The sequence below is a fragment of the Myodes glareolus genome, chromosome 6 (assembly GCF_982192425.1).
Source record: "Myodes glareolus chromosome 6, mMyoGla1.1, whole genome shotgun sequence".
In the NCBI taxonomy this organism is placed as follows: Eukaryota; Metazoa; Chordata; class Mammalia; order Rodentia; family Cricetidae; genus Myodes; species Myodes glareolus.
Genome location: NC_142031.1, coordinates 74358221 through 74373709, shown reverse-complemented (window position 1 = coordinate 74373709; position 15489 = coordinate 74358221). Strand labels below are relative to the sequence as shown.

The 15489-nt window shown below is 40.5% G+C and overlaps 1 protein-coding gene across 4 annotated transcripts in view; it reads right to left on the bottom strand.

Moving 5' to 3' along the window:
* The window catches only part of Grid2 (glutamate ionotropic receptor delta type subunit 2), a 1407776-nt gene that overhangs the window by 142202 nt on the left and 1250085 nt on the right, over positions 1-15489 (bottom strand). The window lies entirely within an intron of this gene.

The window sequence follows — 15489 nt, the reverse complement described above, 5'->3', positions numbered from 1 at the left end:
TTTTGGGAGATTATGCAGAATCTGTACCCTAAAGTAGCCAGTTTTCAGTGAATGATTTTACAGATGATGGTCACAGTGGCTATTTTAGACCTAAAATGGTCACCTTCACATCTGAATAAAACTGAATCTGATCATTTTGTATTCAGCTTGCTGGCTCTACAAGCCTTTGTTTCATAATGGGAAAAATTCTGAAGCATGTGTATAAAAGGTTTCAAGGGATGACTCCGTTTAAGCTTTCAGTTTGCTCTCTTTTTATTTTAATCAATGATAACACAGAAAAGCTTTGCTTGAAGTTTTTTTTAAGCTTTTCTTTGAACAAGCCACTTTTCTCATTTATTTTTTACAATTTTATACATGCACTGAAGGTCAAAAAAGTTCTTAGATTTAAAAGTAGGACATAGAATTCTGCATAAACCATCCCAAAGGGCTTTTTATTTTATTTTATTTTTTAATGTAAGGAATCTGAGAGGCAGAGTCAGCAGCATTGGCTTAGGAACTAGATTTTGTGCCACTTGTTATTTCAAGCACTGAACTGCCTGAAAAGGAAGCCAAAGGAGGGCTCCGGCATGAGTTGCTTAAATATCATTATCTCCCCTCCCCACTTATGCCCCTCCGTAGCAAATATAAGCGATGTATAGTTTTTAAAACCTTTAGTTTACAGGGAGGAAAGTGGAAGCATTGACAGAGGTTGCTCCATTTTAATTTTTGTCAGGATTAAAAACAAAACTATGCTTCTATCCAACTTGAAAAGGCTCTGCTTTCTCCTAATATAAAATCATATAATCTCAGAACAAATAGAAGCTCTTTAAGTTGAGTTCATTGAGCTAACATCAAGCTTATTTGTCCTGATTTCCCCGTCACTTCATGATGGGTTGGGGACTGTTCCCTTAGGCTGATAGCCGCATGTGGAAGGGTTTTAGAATTTAGTAATATGCAAACAGATTTTTTGCCATAGAGACAGGCTATCTAAGCTAAGGCGGGTTGTAGGGCAAGAGTTAGCCAGAGGCAGTGTGAGGTGTGAAACCAAGACTTTGAGACACAAATCAGGTCTAAGAATCTCACAGTACCTTGAACAAATACTTAGCAGATATTCTGGCTAGTTTTATGCCAACTTGACACAAGCCAGGTCATTTGGGAAGAGGGAATTTTAATTGAGAAAATGTCTCCTGCTTTGTTGGCCTTTGAGTGAGCCTTTTGGCAAGGCTGTGGTGCAATTTCTTGGTTGATAATTGCTGGAGGTTGGGAGGGACAGCTCACTGTGGGAAGAGCCACTCCCGTATTAGAGATCCTGGGTGCTATAAAGAAAGCAGGTAGAGCAAGCCGTGGGCAACAAACCAGTAAGCTGCACTCTTTCATGTCTTCTGCATTAGCGTCTATGTCCACATACCACCTTGTTTGAGTTCCTTCCCTGTCTTCAGTCATGATGATCTAGGGTGAAATAAACCCTTATTTTTGGCCGTGCTATTTTATCCTAACAATAGAAGGGCTAATGAAGACTGCAGGAGAGAAGGGGGCCTGTATCTTGTAGATCACTTGTACATTTTTTTGCCCTTATTTTCATCATGCCTGATTCAATACATCTTACCTACTTACGTTCAAAACACACAATGCTGATAGAGTCTGACAGCTACAAATCTGTGGGAGGAATAAATATTAAAAAATAACACTAGGGAAATATAGAATTATGTGTCATTTGATCTCTCCCAGGGTCAACTGTCCCATGCTAGCCTTTTCTTTTTGGGCTTTGTTTCTTTGCAGTAGTCTGGTAAAGATGACCTTTAAACACATGACAAAGTATCAGTAGTTCACAGGGTTTCACCGGAATTTTGATATGATGCAGATGGGAAATACCAGGGTTGCAGAAGACTTAATTTCCTTCTTCAAACAATAAAAACTATCATTGTGAGGTTTTCTTCACCCTCTGTGCAAACCAGGTAAGATTTACGTGACTATAATTTATAATTTTATAATCTGCTGACCTGGTCTGTCACCTGGGTACCCCATCCCTTTAAAAGACAAGCCCCGTCCACTCTCAACCTCCCTTCTGCTGAGGCAAGTGGACCCTCCTCTCTCTCTCTCTCTCTCTCTCTCTCTCTCTCTCTCTCTCTCTCTCTCTCTCACTTTTTTCTAGAGAGGCAGCTCCTGCCTTTCTTCCTTCTCCCCGACATCTCCCTCCCTTTCTTCTTTTCTCCCTCCATAACCTACTAAATAAACTCTATACCCAAACTCTCCCTCTGCTTGATGTATCTGTCTGTCTCTCACCTGCCATGGTCTCTCATCCACCAACGGGTCCCACTGAGATCTTGGGTGATGAGCTGCTGTTCCTTGTGAGACTGGTACCCTGCCACTCATTTATGAATGATTACATGATGCAGCCTGGTTCTCTCCACATTTCCTCCCTTCTGTGGGCAGGCCAGCTGAGGACACTTGGGACCCTGGACTTGGCCACTTTCCAACATCCTGTGCCTGCTCCATCACTGCAAATGCTAAGGTTCCCATCTCCAAGTCAGCTTTCAGTCACATTCATTTCTGGTTGCTTCCCATGGCTAAAAACTGTGATTTGGTACCGCTGCTCTTCGGACCACTCACCAATGGTCCTGTCACGGCTGTTCAGACTTTTTTTCTTTGGGACCACGTGGAAGTGGTCCTATTACCACTGTTCAATTTTTTTTGTTCTTTCAGGCCATTTTGAGTGGTCTTTCAACCCACACACTATTCTGGAGATGTCCGATTAGCTGCCTTTGCGTTTTCACCTTTCTCACATTTTTAACCTTGGGAAACAAACCCTAAAAAACTATCTGTCCAACCTCCACCCTGATATGTCTTTTACGAACCCTAAACTCTTTGGCTTACTTACAGATTCCTAACCTTACCTGCCTTTGCACTGACAAATGGCCTATGTACCCTTTAAATAACAACCTAAAGTGGGGGCTTCCCAATTACTACCAGCAAACAGGACTGCTGATGTCCTGCCGGCATCTCAAGCCTGTCTGCTTTTCCTTTCACAGGGCAGCCCCATCCCGACCCGCCTCTAAACCCTCTTCTTCTCACTTGTATACCTTCTCCTGTCCCTATTCCTGCTATTCTATCTCTGCCAGCACTTCTGCTGGTCCCACAGAAATTGATATGATTAGTTGGATCTGAGAGGTTGCTGCTTCCAGGTCTAGCCCTTGCTCCCTGCTGTGGCTGGTTGCATGGTGGCTGGGCTACATAATGGCTCACGGTGATGAGTAATTTTCCTCTCTACTTCATGTATGAAAGATTGTGTGAATGGTGTGGCCACACAGATGTAATTCTGTTTAAAATGTATGTTCTACACGGCCTCTATGTCTCTCTTGTTATTTATATCTGTTTAAAATTCCCGTCACGGCTCTAAAACATGGTTTCTCCATACAATACATGGCTGCTGCCATTTTGACCGATGTCAGGTGACCTTACCATCATTTTGACTAAGGGCAGGTCAGGTGACCTCATCACCATCTTCACTAAGGACAGGTCAGATGACCAAGGTATTCCTTGCCTAGTCTTACAGTTTACTTACATTTTTGTCTCTAAATTCCTCTAACTGACTCTGTTACACATGTGTTTTGTGCAGTGGCATGCTTTTGGTAGGGCCCATGAAAAGCACCCACTTTGCCCAACTTCCATTTAATGTGTGTGTGTGTGTGCATACATGTGACTTGAGTTAACTAAGTATAAACATAAGTTAGCTTTAACTCTGTGTGTATATCTGTATAAAACTTGGGTTCAATTGGGTGTTAATGTACGTATATTTACTGTTAAATGTTATAATTGTCTGTTCATTGTATCTTATTCCAGATTGGGAGAACAGACAATTATAACATTTAACAGTAAATATACGTACATTAACACCCAATTGAACATTGTTAAGTTGATAGACAGTACACTCAAGCTTAAACACAGCTCTCCAGGCAGATTCTTTGCTGTGGTTATAACTTATCTATAACCGATAAATAGCCCTCAACTGCTCAGAGACCTGGGGAATATGGCATTTAAAGGTTTAATTATTAAAAGACTTTTTATAAAAGAGAGACCAGTTGGCTCCTAGCAGCAGCACTCTACTTCCTCCAAAGAAGACAGAAGACAGGTGGGCACAAAACAATGTCCATCCGCAATTCACTTCATCAACTGCCAAGCACTGAACACTGTGCTTGTGTTCAAACAAGCACTGAACACTGTGCTTGTGAAGGAAAAACTACCTTTCATCTAAATTGAAGATCTCCAGACAGTGTATAGAATCACTAGAATCAACAGTCTAGCTGCTCAGGTCAAGATAAGCTTGTCTTTCTACAGACTTTCTAACACACAGGATCTTCTAGAGTCTGGCAGGCGCTGCTTCTAACAACAGAAGACAAATACAGTCCTGATGCCCCTGCCCTCAGTGATCATAGAAAATCCTGAGGAGGGACTCTAGGTAGCCAACAAAGTAAGTTCTCTGTCATTTTTTAATCAACAATTCAAGTAAAATTTTATCTTTCTCAAAGATCTCTGATGCAGTTTGTCAGCTGAGAGGTTTAATCAGTTTAAAAGGACAAACTCACCAAATAAATTTCAGTTCAACTTCTTACCATGTTCTAAATAAAGGGTGTTTTAAGATATACAAATGTGAGTTACTAAGGTGTGTGCTTGCAAGTTATAAAGGTGTGAGGACAAACACAAGTTATCAAATTTCCCTCCTACACTGCCTTTCATAATCTTAAAATATTTTCCATTGTGCAAAAACATCTGTCACAGGCATTTTGACATAAATATGTTGCTGTTTATACAATGTATATGTCTAAAATTTATGTTTTCACAAACTCTAAAATTATTGTGAGAGTTCCAGGGAGCCAAATTAAAGGTTCTACCTTAAACAGGTCAGATACACCCCTCTCAATTCCCTGGTCCTAAATTTCTTTTTTCTTAAACTTAACTTTGCCTGTTCTACCAACACCTTACCAGGTCCAAGAGACACTGGACAGTTCCATAGCGCAAACCCTGGACAGGAGTAAAGTGACCAGTTACCCCAGAATGTGACCAGCATCCAGCTTTCTCAGGTACCCCCCAAAGATGACATTCACAAATAAGCAGAAAGCAGTCTTGAGAATCTGCTGTCTCGATTCCCTGAGCCTACTATGCCTAACTTCTTGACTTTTTGTTTTAAGAAAAAGATGGGACTGTTATCATCTGCTGGCCTGATCTGTCAACTGGGTACTCTGTCCCTTTAAGAGACCAGTCCTGCCCACTTCCAAAACTGCCTTCCACTGAGCAAGCAGACCAGCCCTTCTTCTGGAGAGGGATCTTATGCCTCTCTCCCTTCTCGCCCCTCCCTTTCCCTCTTCCCCCCTTTCCCCTTTCCCCTTTCTCTCTTTCCTTTCCCTCTCGATAACCTACTAAATAACCTCTATACCCAAACTCTCTGCATGATGCATCTGTCTTTCCCCTACCGCCACTTTCTCCCACCCACCAAGGGGACCCACCGAGGCCTCGGGTGACCTGCCGCTGCCACTTGCTGTCCCACTGGGACCGCTGCCGCTTGTGAGATCACCCCCCCACCACCTGTTTATAAATGATATCACGTAGCATTTTTACTTTCATGGGATTATGTTAATAATAACAGACAGGGCAAGTTACTGTGACAATCGCCATGGACAAGCATGTGGGAGGCTGAGGGGTGAGCCTCGCCCCAATTAAAGTCAACGGTCAAGTGTTTGAAGGAAAACAACTGTTTAGGTGTCTAGCCTGAGTTACAGATTCTCTCGCTGCTCAATGGGGATTCCTGGGGGCAACCCCAGGGGGCAATAACAGCAACCAGGGTAAATTTGAAACACGAAGCCGGGTGATCAATATAGCCCACAACAAAAGTGACTTTCAGTAGGGGAAGGTGTTGTCCTGGTTGATGAAGTAGAAGACATTAAATAGTGGTAACCGAATTAGATATTACAGAAATCACAGCATCAGACTCGTGTCTGATTTGTTTACTGAGTCCATGTGAACAATCCCTGTTTCTCTCCTGTTTCCTTAGCTATGCTTTCGCTCTGTATTTTGTTTCTTTATTTACTTTTGAGGCAGGGTTTTGTTATGTAGCCCAGGCTGACTTTATATCCTAATTCTTTGGTCTCAGCCTCCTAACTGCTAGGATTCCTGCAGGCACCACCACACTAGGCTTTCTAATTGACTCCACACAATAATGATATCGCATATTTAGATTAGCTAACAGAAGGTTGGAGTCACCAGCACATGCTTGGATTTACAAATAAAAGTATTTCCCAAATTACTGGGATAGCTCACAGCATAGAAGAGACGAAGCAATAAAAGAGATAAATTAGAAAGAATAATAGAAAAGAACAAGAAAGTCCACAACCATGGATTAAAATAACGGTTCTCAGTGTGACTATGATAACAGCAGGAACTGGAACTTGGTTAGAAATGAAAATTATGCACACTCTAGAATCAGAAACGCCAGGGCTGGAGGGCATAAATGATTGTTTTGTCAGGTCCCCCAGGTGCTCTGACACTTGCTTAAAGGTTGACAAATTCTGTCTCTCAGGGTGAGGACGCCAGCAGAGCAGAGCCCGCCATAAGCTTCATTTAAACAAAATAGCCATAAAATGCTCACCCAGCTCAGGGATGGAAGATTTCACAGCTTGCTGTCTTTACCCAGTCTACAGGCAGTGTCTTAGCCTTCTCCTCTTTCTTGCTTAATGTCAGATCGCGGGCTTGGTTCTTCCTACACTCTCTCCTGAAGGCTTTCCTACTCTGTACAGCGATATCCTGTGTCTGTCTCTCCTATATTCATCCCAGCCTCCTAGCTTACACTTTATTGGTTTTCAGACAGACATCATGTCACTATACATTCAATGCAAGCAAAGCCATTTTCTCACTTTCTCCTGTCTTCATCCTGTCTCCTTCTGTGTTCCTATTGACAGTCTCAAGCAGGGGAACACAGCAGGCTTTCCTCCTCCTTCTTTCCCACGCCAGACAAAACTCGTGTAGGACGTGACCTCTGGAGTCATATTGCTCTAGGTTCAAATCCCAACTCAGCTATTTATTACTCTCATTTAACTATCATCAGAGCTGTTACTTTGTCAGACTCCTTGACTATAAAATGGGATGCCAGCAGCATTTGCCCACAGGTGTTCTGAGGACAAAGGGTGGGGAGGTGATGGTGGTGCTTAGTCAGTGTGCGAACTTTGGAAGAGAGGCTGGCACAGGTGTGTGGTGAGCGACAGCTGCTCAGGCATGGGGCGTGATTCTTTCCCCTGTGGTTCTGCATTCTCATCTGCCAGCTTTCCTTCAGATTTGTTATTCACCAGATCATCTAAGACATTATTGTGGATTCTAGCGTAGATCGCTCAGACTGGGGTAAATATGACCTCAGACGAACTTCCTTTTCTGAGTGAGAAAGGATGCTTCTGTTAGCATCCTTTGATCACAGAGCAGGCTGGTCCTGCCTCCGCAAGGAGGGATGTTTAGGGAAGTGGAGCAGAACATTCTACTTAGCAATGTTCTGCTGATCCATTAACACCCCAGATTTCAATTATCTGGTTGAAGACAGGGTTTCATTGTGTAACCTGACCGGGTGTTGAACTCACGGTCCTCGTGTGTCAGTCTCTGAAGCGCAGAGGTCACAGATGTGTGTCAGCCACCGTGGTTGTGTTTTGTGAAATAATCATTTCATAGGAATGTTGCATCTGGAGTTTCCTTTTTATAGACAAAAGCTGGCGACTGTCATTTGCATTGCTAGAATTTAGACACGACACAGGGCTGTAACTTTTCTGCTCATTCTCTTCCCATTCACCCCATTCATTTCATTTAAGCATTCTGCTCTCATGACTACTAAAACCATCTGTAGATTCCTCAGGCCAAAGCCCTTCACCTGGATCCAGAGTTTTTCTAATCTACATTTTCTGCATATAATTCCCATTTTATCTCTGATGTTTCATACTGATATAACAAAATTATAACCTTAACTAGTCTTCCTAACAAATATCTTAAGTTTACCAATCTCAAAGCTGAGGTCTCTATCCTGTCTGTTTCCTGACTTCCCTTGGGTCACTCTTTTGCTCCTCTTGGCTGACCTCTGACAGGTCAGCTCTTTTTCAGCTCCTTTGGGGTCATGACTATGAGAGCAAATCCCATTGCTTTTCCCCATGATGTAGGATCCCTGGACCACTTCACTGGTTTCTGCTGGCCACCTGGTGCTCACTTTCCTCACTCCTTTCTCTATGTTCCTTGTTCCATAGCATCTACCTTTCAGCAGATCTCTTGCTTCTCTAATGTCTGCAGTTTACTTTCTTAGAGGACAAAGCTCTGAACTCTTTACTCTGGTTCTCTGGCAACACTTGCATACATGGCCTGTCCAGTGCTTTACTCTTTCTACCCACCCCTCTCCTGCCTGTCACTCCCTGCGGTCCTTGAACTCTTCAATTTGCTCCCAAGAAATGACTTTTACACCCATTTCTTATGCATTAAACGTTCTTCCCTCAAATTTTGTATTTCAGGTTCTGAACAGAGAATAGAGAATAAATATTCTCTAATCTCATAATATTTTGTTCATAGTACATTTCCAATATTATGTTGTCCCATTACTTATTGTACACTGTTCTTCTCTGGCTTTCTACTGTAATATAAACTCTAGGAAGATGCAACTTAGTCAATATCACTTGCTATTTTGTCTCCAGAAAAGGATAACAACCAGAAACTGCAACCCATACCTGTTATCCTAGCAGGAGGGATACCTCCTTAGTTAGACTACATAGAATTCTAGGTTAGCATGGGCTACAGAATGACCCAAAAAAGCAAAAAAAAAAAAAAAAAAAAAAAAAGCAAAAAAAGAAAGAAAGGAAAGGAAAGAAAAAAAGAAAAGGAAAGCCTGTATTCAACACTTCTTGGTCAATAAATACGTAAATATTTATTGACTAGATCAATAAACACAAAAAATAATATTTAATATCTTGAGCAAGTTTTCTATCTCAAAAATCACAGTAAAGCTAGTACTACCCTTTTTCCTTCAAAGGTTGATTAACAAAAACATATTAAATAAGTAGTAGGTATAATTAATTATCTATTTATTAAAGAAGACAAAAGAAATTATAAACTTGCAATTATTTGTGAAGTAAAAATCTGGAACATTTGCAAAGTCAAGAAAGAACCGAAGAAATGAATTACCATCAAAAGGTAAACTCTATGTTGCCAAGAAGATAAACTACTGAAATAAATGGAGGTTTGGCTAGAGATGGGTCTGGGAAGGAAATTTCCTGTGGGGTGAGCCATGAGTGAGGCCCCCAAAATGCACAGTATGGAGTAAAGTTGGTGAGGGTGACTGTGTTCCAGGAGACAGACTAAGATGTTCTCGTGGACGGGTGACTCTGAAAGGGAAGTGGACAGAAAACCAAGCAAGAGACTGGAAGCAACTTTTCCACCAATTCCCTTCTGCTTTTGTGCCCTTTCCAATGTCTGCCTATGGATTTCTTCATCTTGATGAGAGTCTGTATCCACTGTTCTAATGGCTTCCTCCCACTCCTGCTGGAAGCCATTACTTGTCTGCTTTGCCCTGTCTGATGTTTAGATTGCCCTCTCGTGCTCAGTCTCATTCTGTCTAGACCAAAATGGAAATTCAAGGCTGCTCCTGTTCCTTATGTCTTCCTTGTCTGCCAGCCAACAAGGCTGAAGAGTTCACACTCAGTTTCCTTCCTCTTTTCCTCGGTCTTCCTGTCTAGTTGATGGTCAGTACTGCATTTGCTACCTCTCTTTCTTTCTCTCCTATTTGCATTTCCTTTGCACTAGTTCAGTCCCTTTCCCTTTCCTCGGCCATTACTGATGTGAAAATCTCCTCTGTGTGCTGTGATTACTATTATTGAATAAAGAAACTGCCTTGGCCTGTTAATAGGACAGAACTCAGGTAGGCTGGGAGGACTGGACTGAATGCTGGGAGAAAGAAGGGCGGAGTCAGAAAGAGGCTATGGAGCCGCTGAAGAAAGACACTGGGAATTTTACACGGTAAGCCACTGTCACGTGGTTCTACACAGATTAATAGAAATGTGTCAAATTAATGTGTAAGAGATTAGTCAACAAGAAGCTAGAGCTAATTGGGCCAACCAGTGATTTAATTAATACAGTTGGTGTGTGATTATTTCTGGTCTAAGCTAGCCAGGTGGCTGGGAACAAAACGAGAGACCTCCCTGCTACACATTACCTTATTTTTTTTTTATTCAAACACTATTTAAAAATATCTCCTTTGTGGTTGGTTTCCTTCTACATGGAATGCATTTCTGAATAAAATTCTTGATCTTGGGAGCTTATATCACAGATATAGGTGGATTCCCTCCAGTCTAGTCAATTGGTTTTCAATTTCATAACTTTTGCAGATTGATCAAATAGCACACATCCATTATGAAATTCTAACAGTCAAAACAGAATAGCCTGACAAAGACATAAAGACTCTCAGAAGTAAAGAGAAAGCTAGGCTAAAATAGTCAATCAACTTAAAACAAAAGCGTTCTGCTCATAGCTTGGAGGATGATTGTAAATGATGTTTGGAACATAAGCCTGCATGTTTGACAAGGGGCGTATATTTTGAATACATAAAACACACCCAAAACTCAACACTAAAAGAATTAAATTGTACAATAAGTCAAAATAAATATCTTTAAGAGGTGACAAGGGATAACAAGTAAAGGAAAGACCAACACCACTAGTCATCACGGAAATATAAGGTACATTTAGTATAAAAATGGACAAAGGTTAGTTCCACACCTAACCATCTCTGCATCTGTTTCCATCAGTTATTGGATCAAGATTTTGGGAGATAATGTCTGTTCTCCCTTCCTAGGCAGATCCATGTATGTCTCTCTTAGAGTGGTTAGGTATGGAACTAACCACTGGACAGAGCTCCCTGAATCACGTCAAAGAGACACAGGAGCCATAACATGAGCAAAGAGGTCAAGACAGGATGGGGAAACCCACAGAAAGAGCTGACCTGAACCTGTGGGAGCTCACTGACTCCAGACAAACAACCAGGAAACCTGCATGAGACCAATTCAGCCCCCCTGAAAGCAGGTGACAGTTGGTGACTTGGGCAGTCTGTGGGACCCCCTAACAGTGGGGCCAGGAGCAATTACTAATGAATGATCCGGTTTTTTGGAGCCCATTTCCTATGAAGAGAAACCTTGCTCAGCCTAGACATGGGGAAGAGGGCCTTGGTCCTGCCTCAACATGGTGATGTGACAGAATTTATTGACTCCCCATAGGAGGCCTTACCCTCTCTGAGGAACTGATGAGGTTTGGGGTGAGGAAAAGGTGGGGGGGTACAGGAAGGGAGGGAGGGGGAACTGGGATTAGTATGTAAAATTTATATATGAAAACAAAAATGTAGGAATTAGTAATAAGCGTGAGCTATTGGTCAAAAAATGGGGCAGAGGTTAGAAGGTGTTATGAAGGCATGGGGAAAGACAATGCTTCCCATGTTGGTAGAAACAGAAATAGAAATAGTCACTATAGGAAACAATATGGAGGTTTCTCAAAAGTTAGAAATAGAACTATTATATTAGATTAATAGAGCAGGACACCCGACACCTCCATACTTAAGCACATATTCATGTATCCACACATATACCTGTACCCACACGTGTAAATGTATGCATAGCAAACATAAACCACACACAATTCCACATCTGTTAAATTTGCTAGTAATAAAAGCATACTTCTGATCATGGTGAGTCTAACTTTCCAGATTCGTTACTCCCATCCAGCACAGCTACATGTGATAGGCTGTCAGCACATTAGTATGCATTCAAAGGGCAACCCTGCCACTCAGCCTCATGACTTTGGAAAGCCGTAAATCTTTGAATAAGTTTTCTCAAATGTAAAGTGAGGTTAATAATGGTGTTTAGAAGCTTATGTTGGGATTAATACTTAATATAGGCAGGGACCTTATTGTGCAAAGTTCCTTGCAATCATTAAGTCTTTCATGAATGTTAACTGCTATCTTAGAAGATAAAGTTGTCTGTGTAAGCCAGGAATAACACATTAATCCATATTCAGGATTTAAGAGACAAAAGCCAATTGGTAAATAATGTCCCTTCTTCATAAATAATGACATTAGATGCAGATGTTAAGTTTTATTGATAGCATCTACGTTTTGAGAAGAGAGGTTAGCATATATGTGAAATTCCTAAATATACATATGTATGTATACACACATGCAAACATGCACACACGTACACTGTACACTCCCATATATATGGAGGGATACATTTTAGGCTTTTGAACAATTAAGGTTCGGGTTCAACTCTGCAGTTAATTTCATAGTTCAAAGAGATCAATCTCAAAATTACATTCTTCTTAAACTTGTTAATAAAATATTTGACTAATTATGATTTTATTTTTCAAAATTGATTTACTAATAACTACTATTTAAAAGAAAAACAAATACCTAAGAACCAGTAAGAAGTACTCTCTCTCTCTCTCTCTCTCTCTCTCTCTCACACACACACACACACACACACACACACACACACACACACATACACACACTTCTATAAAGTTTGCTAGAAGAGTTTTGTCTCGTTGGTATGCACAAAGGTAAGTTGGCAGTAGAAACTAAAAGTCCTTATATTTGTCAAAAGACAAGCTTAAGCATTAGTGTGATGGGCAACGCTTGCAGTGCATTCTGTGCCTGAACTAGGAGTTGTAGAATGATTCTAAACTTCAAATGGCTGCTTCTCTAGTTTTTTTTTTCTTTTTTAGACTAATGAAACAAAAATTGTATAAAATTCCGTGGTGGAAAGCATATGTTGTACCACTTGCGGGTTTTGAAGTAAGCTACTCACACATGATTACAAAATGAGTACAGTCCCTGTTTTCGGAGTTCACGTCAGCCTTGGTATCTACTCAGAGTCAGTAGTCATATTGTAAGAGTCCTGCACTTACATGCAAATCTGTGACAAGAAACTGTGCAACATTGCCTATGACTGCATGACATCTCCACAACCCACACAAGCATCTGAAAAATCAGACAAATAGAAAAATAGAAGATAATACAAATAGTTACTATATCAATATGTATTTTATTTTAGAAGTGATATTCAATATATATTATATTACTTTGATACAGACACAGAGTCATCTAAAAAATAATGTAAATTGACTATGAAATTATCAATCAGAGTACTTTCATTTTCATTGAAAACAGTCACAGCAGCTTTTGATTATCTGGTCTAATCAGTGCTTGGGATGGGCTGATCCATCCAAGTTGCAGCTAAGAATCACCAGTGTTGACAGTGGTTACCTTTAATGTTCCTTCTAACTTTTAAATCCAGCTAATAAAAATGATCTCATTTTCTTAACAGTGATAGGAAAAGGGAATGACTCCAAATGTATTCTGATTCCAGGTAGAGATTCTAGGGAACAAATTAATGTTGAACATGCATTTGAGGAAATGAACTGACACATGCTTGACTGTCCAGTAATATTTCAATCCTGGCTCTATCTTCCTCCAGAGGGCCAAGGAATCAAAATGCAGGCTGTTGATATTAAGGAACTACATAGAAAGTGATAATTCCAGCTTCCCATAACGACAATGCAGATCAAACAGAGAGAAACAATGCCCAATGCTTGACGTTGCATTTTAGAAGTAAACTGGAGTCTGTTTTTTCAGAATTAAAATCTCTGATAAGGAAGGGCTGCAGAGATGCTAAGAAACAAGTGCTTGTTATGATTAACTTAATAGATCTCTGATTGCTTTCGTTTTTACTGCATTCTTTGCATAAAGACTAAGAGGTAAGATTTTATAACTAAGAGCATTTTTAGTGGCATGAATATCATTTAACCACTATGAGTAATCAATACCCCGTGCTTAGCTGACATCATGAACTCACTGGACTTCTCTGTGGGTCCTTCAGGAGAGAGCCACACTGCATTTCACTTGATCATTTCTTCCAGACTCACGTGAAAAGGAACCATGCCCTCATTTCTCAGAAGCAACCTTTCTCTTTCCTCATTTTCTTTAGCTAGTTTAGATCAGACCTTCACTGCCTCAAGTTACCAAGTTTGCTCTAGGCTTTACCAATTCAGTTCCATCCTTTGCATAAGATGGGGATAGCTTTCCTCCTGAATGCCAGCTTTGCTATCTTACTCACGGGCTCCAGAACCAACAATAGACTTTTGTACTGCTCATGGCCTGTTATACAAATTTCAAGTGTTTTTTAGGCAAGAATTTCCTTATTGTTTCACAATCTATTCTGCTGTCATCTATTCTTTCCTGTGGTCTTTATTATTTTATTATGAATTTTCTATTTCCCTTTCAATTTAACTGTTCTCAGCTAATCTTTTGAATATCAAGTTCAAGACTCACCTTCTCTGGGGAGCTATTAATAGTTTTCCCATCGCTTAATTCTCTTTATTATTCTCTTCAGTTCTTTTTAATGTCTCAGCAACACAATTTAATACTAAATACATAAGTAGATTTGGTATTCTGTATGTAGATGCATGTGTCAAAGCACATTGTGCACATTTACAGAAATGTCTTGGCTGTTATTATTTCATATGAATGGGTTTTGGATTTCCAACTAAGCTGCAAGTATATTGTATTCAATTTCCCTGTGGTATTATTGATTTTCAACTTTTTTCTTTTAGAATCTGCTCATCAATAAATATTTTGACTGATTAATCATCATTTCAACGTTTTTTGGCTTTTCAGTTATGTGTTTTTTTCTTATTTATGTAGAACAAGGAGGTATTGATAGAATATTAGATACTTGTTTGTAACTGTGTACCTTTTCCATGCAGGCAGAGTACAATGGCCCACTCCATTGATTTTGAACCTGATGAGTGGGGCATGAGTAGAGTGATGTGTGCTGCATCTAAGAAGGAGGTGAGGCAGAACAGCAAATACTTGGCACTTTCTTTTGCAGTGAGAACTGGATAATCTAGGCGAGGATGCTTTGCCAACTTTGGCCAAACAACTGGGGGCTGAATAGAAAGCAGATCTTCAGGTGATTCACAGTTCAGAGCAAAACCCAGTCCTTGGGGTTCAGGAATAGACATGATTTACTCTTGTAAGTCACTAGAACTTTGGAGTTTGCTTTGTTTCTAAAATAATTGATGAATATAAATAATTAGAATAAGTCTTCCTCATTTTTCAGAGAAGGAAAAAGGTCAAGCTTTTCTATGGTTACTTAATGGAAGAGCTGTGGTGTAACATGAAGGGGCTGGCTTGTTTGTATTTCTGTCCCCACCTGGTACCCCACAACCGGCAGGCCCCAGAGAAAATCAACCACACAGATCTCTGTAAGTTATTTAGCTGATTGGCCCATTAGGTCAGGCTACTTATTAGCTAACTCTCACATCTTGATTAACCCATTATTCTGATCTATTTTAGCCATGTGGCTCAGTACCTTTTTCAGTGGGGCAGCTCACATCCTGCTGCTTCAGTGACCTGGGCAGGAGTGCGAAGAATCAACTTCCTCCTCCCTAGAATTCTCCTGC